Here is a 5,988-nt window from a genome sequence, read left to right as displayed (position 1 = left end):
CGCTGTGACCAAGAGCAGGGAGGGCCCCGTGGCTCCGGCAGCCGCCCCGGGGGCCGGGCCGTGCCCGGGGCGCTGCCCCAAGGCGCTGCCGCCGGGACAAGGCGCGGAATTAAGGCCGATCCCGCTCGGCATCCTTTGCGAGTGACTGTGCAGGATGTGCCGGTGCCAAAACCCTTTTCACCTGTCCCCTCCCAGCCCGGTGACAGGTCCCCTGAGGAGGCACAGTCCTCCGCCCAGGACAGCCACCGCCAGCTTGTCACGACCCGACTCTTGTGCGCAGCTCCGCTTTAGGGCTCAGCCCTACAAGGGCCCAGCCCAGGACCCCCATCCATCCCCCGTGCCGCGTTTTGGGGGCGTTTGGGGTGCCCGTCCTCCCCAGCCCAGCGGTGCCGAGGGGTGCTGGCGTGGGGGGAGCCGCCCGCTGCCGGGGCTGTCGCAAGGCGGGCCCGGGCGGTGCAGGGTGTGAGTCCCGGGACCGGTTTGTGCCGCCGGGAGAGGACGGGCCCTGGGTTTGCCGAAACCGCGGGGAGCGGGCGGGCGCGGGGTGCCGGGGCTCGGGGCAGGGCCGGCCTCTCCCAGTCTCACCAGTCGGGATTGTCTGAGGCAGCGTCACCCCGCTCTGGGGCAGGACAGGACCCAGCTGGACGGAACGGCGGGGCCACCCCGGGCCTGCCGCGGTGCCACCGGTCCCGCCGTGCCGGGGCGCCCAGGGCGCCGGGGCATCCTCCCCACCGCCCTCCCCGCGGCTGCCGGGACACCCCGGGGATGTGTCCCCCTCTCGCCACAGCCCTGGGGGTCACAGCATCCCCCGGGGCGGGCTCTGGGGTGAATCACGGCGGCGTGCTGCGGGCCCGGGCGCTGCCCTGCCCTTTTCCCCCGCGCGTTTCCGCGCTGGCGGAAGCGGGGCATTATCTCCCTCGCCCATCGCAGGCAGCTGCCCCTGGGTGCGCTCCAGCTGCATATTTATAGAGATGCAAACATTACACCCCGGAAATTCCCGGTCTTTACATCACAGGCCAAAGAGTGCAGTGAAGCCCTGACCCTTTTCTTCCTCTCGATGTGTTCTGGGGGACTGTGACAGAGCGGTCCCAGCCAGGATCAGTGCCCCTGCATGGGTGCTCAGGGCTGCAGCACCGTGCCACTGAGGGCACAGGGGACACAGAGGAGCGGTGGATGGCCCTGGAAATGTTCAGGGCAGGGTTGGATGGGGCTTGGAACACCTGGTCTAGTGGAAGGTGTCCCTGCCTTGGCAGGGGGGGAATAGATGAACTTTAAGTCCCTTCCAACCCAAATCATTCAACGGTGAATCGATGATGATGATGATGATGATGATGATGATGATGATGATGATGATGATAACACCTGTGTGTCCCCACTGGGGGTGTGGGACCCCATCCCTTCATGAGACAGGAGAATAAGGACCAAGAGAAGGTGCTGCTGTCTCTGATGCACATTCTGACCTTACCCTCCAGCCCAGCTGTACATTGCTCAGTGCCATTCCAAAACTCATGGCTGGGGACACACGACAGGGACCTGCCAGGGTGGCTGTGTCCCCCTCTCCCCCTTTCCCCCAGTTCGGTGCAGATGTCCCCACACCTCCCCAGTGCCTGCTGTGCGCACCAGCACCCAAAGCCACCCCAGCATGGTGACAGTGCAGCCCTCCTGCTCTGTACCGTGCCGGGAGGATGAGGAAGAGCCAAACTTAATTTATTCCGTGCTGCATTTTCATGCCAAATGAGTCAGAGCACCGGCCTCTCTCAGCCTTTGTTTTGCTTGGCTGCCTGCACCCTCTTTCGCTTGGTGTTTGTTCAGTATTAAGTCCCTTGATGGCACTTGGGCTCAAACCAGCAAGTGCAGCAGAAAAAGCCACTTCCCTGCTGGGACAGGAGCTTTCCCATCCCTCAGCATCGGCAGCGATGCACTTGTTTCATTCTATTTCTTCCTTACAGTTTGAGGAGCTCTGAGCCTGGTCCTTTGAGCCACCACGTCGCACCAGAGCCATCTACAGCTATCGAGGCTGGCAGGGGCTGCGGGATGGGGCCGGGGCAGCCGCGCTGGCTGCTGATTTCAGAGCAAACCTGCCCCAAAAGGAGCTGGGGGAGGTTTCGGCCGGCTCAGGAACGAGCGCGGCCGCATTCCTGCGCACGTGGGAGCCGCCAGGAGGAAGCGCGGAGGTGTTTCAGTGCCCTGCTTTCCTGCCGTGCCAGCAGGAGCTCCCCTCCCGGCCCAAACCCCTGCCGTGGGGGCCGGCAGCTCAGCTGTCACAAACTCCCCACCCAGAAAATAAATGAGATTTTGGCTCATCTACCGCTGTTTGTGTTCCATCGAGCTTTTGGAAGAGATTTCCAAGTTGTTTTGCCTCAACCCCCCCTCCGTCAGAAGTGAAATCTGAAGACTCCTCATCGAGGAGCATTGCTGACCAGCTGCCAGGGCTGATATCTCCACGCCTGGCTCCTCTGCTCCCATGAGTCCCCAGAACCCTCGGCAGTGCCAGGGTGGCCTTTTGGGGGGAAGGGGATGCCACCACCCCACTGCTAGTGTGACCCACCCAGCCCTGGTGCCATCCCGAGCCACAAGGGGCTGAGTGGGGTGGGACGGTGGGGCACAGGGGGGTGGCTCAGGTGTCAGCAGGGAGTGAGACCCTCAGCAGGGAGTGAGACCCTCAGCAGGGAGTCAGACCCCCGAGCTGGTGCCCATCCTGTGCTCTGGGCAGCAGAGTTGGCCTTGGCCAGGGGCTGGGGCTGGCACAGGGTGGAGCAGGGTGCGGGATGCCAGAGAAGGGCTTGCCAGAAAAATGTCAACTCGTTGCATAAAACGTGCTCCTCTCCCGCTCCCCTCCCGTAGCAGCAGCAGCTCAAGAGATTCTTACCCAGGTTAAGTCAATATTGCCACATTGCTGCCCCTGTCGAGGTGCTTGGCCCCGTGGAAGGAGCTCCGTGGGTGTTTTCAGGGCTGGAAAGGAGCCAAGGGGACACATCTGGGTGGGTGCAGCACCCTGGGGCTCGGCATCCTCCCACCAGCCCCCCGTGGGGCCACACCTGGGGCAGCTCGTGGGGCACGGTGGGATCCAGGCTGGCAGGGCAGCTCCACTTCCCCAGGCTCAGGAGGCTCAAAGGAGCCAGTGGCACCGGGGCTGGACACCTGGACACCTGAATACATGAACACCTGGATACGTGGATGTAAGACAACAGCTGGACCCTGGATACCGGCCCGGGGTGTGCCCCGCCCGGCAGCAGCAGCAGATGGGAGGGCACGGAGCACAGCAGGGAGCAGCTGCAGCGGTGAAGGCACCAAGAGGCTCATTTGCAAAATAAACCCTGCAAAACCAAGCCTGGCCGAGCCCAGCCGAGGAGGGAACCTCAGCACAGGCTGTCGGTGCTCTGGGCAGGCACCAGAGCCTGAAGAAGAGCTGCCAGCACCCCCAAACCACAGGCCCCCAGGTCCCCAAAAGCACCCTGTGTGCAGAGGGCTGTGCAGTGCCTCTGATCCCCAGCCAAGGTAAAGGCAGAATACCTGGGCAGTTTACATAAGACAGAGTTTTCCACTACAGCGGAGTTTCTCTCCGCCTGGTGTTTCACCCAGCAGCTGCAATTTTGCTGCTCTCAAGGGCATTTGCACACAAAAATGAGCCACGCCAGAGATGTGGGGAGATTAGGAGGATTAAGGCTGCAGAACTGGCACAGGAGGAGATGGAAAGCAAACCCCTCTGGTAGGCAGAGGCAGTTCATCCCTAAACCTCTGCTCACCTTCACACAGGGTTAAGAAGGGGGGGCTCTGGGATGGGTCTGGAAGCTCTGAGAGGAGCAACCGGTCCTTTGAGCACCCAGAACATGTTGCTGCTAGAGATGGGGGGATCCCAAAGCACAGAAAGCAGAAAGCCTTTCCAGTGCTGAGTAAAGACGTGCAGGATTTCACGCCGTGGAACAAAAGCAGCCGGGCTGGGTTTGTCCCTCTCAGCTCCCCTCGGTGGGGCTGCAGGGAGGAGGGGGATGCAGCTGCTGCCTGGGCAGGTTGCACAGGGATGCTCACAGCCTCCAAAAGAACCTCAGCACCTGCAAAACCCTCCTCCCAAAAACCAGGAGAACACCGGTGTGCTCCTCAGCATGGGCAGGAGCCTGGCCCTGAGGCCATGGCAGGGAGGGTGCCAGGCTCCAGGCAGTGCCAGGGGTCCCAGGGGATAACGGGTTCGGGGGATCACATGAACCTGCCAGGGGATCCTCACAAGCTATTTGGAGTAAGAGTGCAAGCTGGGCACCACGGAGAGCAATTCATACCCTCAGTGGTGGTTCAGATGGAGCTGGTGCCATGGCTGGCAGCAGGGAGAGCCCAGAGATGGCCCCAGCCAGGCCAGGGTGAGGCCCAGCCCCGGCTCTGGCTGTCGGGGGCTGCTCCAGCCTCGCACCAGCACTCCCAGCAGGGCCCGAGTGACAGCCCTGGGACTCAATGCCAGCAGGACCCTGCCACCCCCACCCCAGCTGATCCACCTCCAGCACAACCCTGGGCTCAGGGAGTGTTTTAAATCCATCCCCGCCGGCCAAGGGCTCGGAGGCGCTTGGCTGGATGAGGCCATGGGCACACCGAGCGCTGCTGTGTGGGGTGACATCCCCGCCCCGGGGGGCCCAAGGCTCTGTGGGGCACGGGCTGTGGGCTCCCCACAGCTCAGCTGGCTCCTGATCACCCTGGCAGGGATGGCACAGCCGGGCAGCAGCGCCAGAGCCCACAGCACGCTCAGCTCCTGCGGGGGAATGGCCTCTAAATGAGCCAGGAGCACAAACCGGGCTGGAGGGGACTCCCACCGACACACACGGAGAAACACGGACAGACACACAGACACACAGAGACGCGAACCCACACTTGCCTGGCGCTGTCGCTGCCCGGAGCCGCAGCCTCCCCGCGGCCGCGGCGCTCCGCGCTCTTTAAGGGCGCCCCGGATCCGGCACACGCAGGGATCGGGATCAATAGGTCACAGCGTGCACTGACTTGCCCCCAGAACGAAAATCAGCAGAGGATTTGGGGCTGGTGGGGGAGCTACAATCAGGGCTTTAATCCCGCATGGGCACAAAATCCCGGGATAAAAAGGCCAGAGCTGGTCCTAATTGCTGACTGCTGTGTGATGTGTGAGCAAAACCTCTTAGGCTGCGGGGGGCCTGGGGGAGGCATCTCCGTGCCTTATGGGGACCTTGAGGTCGGAGCAGATCTGTAAGATCATCAAGTCCAACCACTCCCCCAGCACCATCGTATTTGCCACTAACCCGTGTCCCCAAGTGCCACATCCACACGGCTTTTGAATCCCCCCAGGGATGGGGACCCCACCACAGCCCCGGGCAGCTGTGCCAGGGCCTGGCCACCCTTTCTGTGAAGATTTCCCAATATCCAAACTAAACCTTCTTGGCACTATTTGAGGCCATTTCCCCTTGTCCTGTCCCTGTTCCCTGGAGCAGAGCCTCATCCCCCGGCTGTCCCCTCCTGTCAGGAGTTGTGCAGAGCCACAAAGTCCCCTCTGAGCCTCCTTTTCTCCAGGCTGAGCCCCTTCCCAGCCCCCTCAGCCCCTCCTGCTGCTCCAGCCCCTTCCCAGCTCTGTTCCCTTCCCTGGAGCCCCTCCAGCCCCTCAGTGTCTGCTTTGTGAAAGCACTGGCGGTGTCCGGCCGTTCCGGGGTCACTGGAAGGAGCAGGGGCACCCCGAGCACCGTTCACCCCCAAACACAGACCCCTCCCGGGAGGAGCTGCAGCCCCCCCGTGACTGCCCCCTGCGCCCCTCCCGGCCCCGCTGAGCCAGGGACCACCCGTGCCCAGGCTCTGGGGGTGCCAGGCTGGCCCCGCACATCTGGGGCTCCAACCCGGCCGGGACCCCTCGCAAGGGCGCCCCCAAAGCCAGGGGAGGATGCTGCGGGGCGGGAGGGGCGGGCCGGGCAGCGCGGGCAGGCGGCAGGAGGAGGCAGGAGGAGGCAGAGGCGGTGCAGCCCCGTCCCGCCTCCCGGCGGGGCCCGG

This window comes from Fringilla coelebs (genome assembly GCF_963513975.1).
Source record: "Fringilla coelebs genome assembly, chromosome: 16".
Classification (NCBI taxonomy): Eukaryota; Metazoa; Chordata; class Aves; order Passeriformes; family Fringillidae; genus Fringilla; species Fringilla coelebs.
This window is presented reverse-complemented; position numbering follows the sequence as displayed.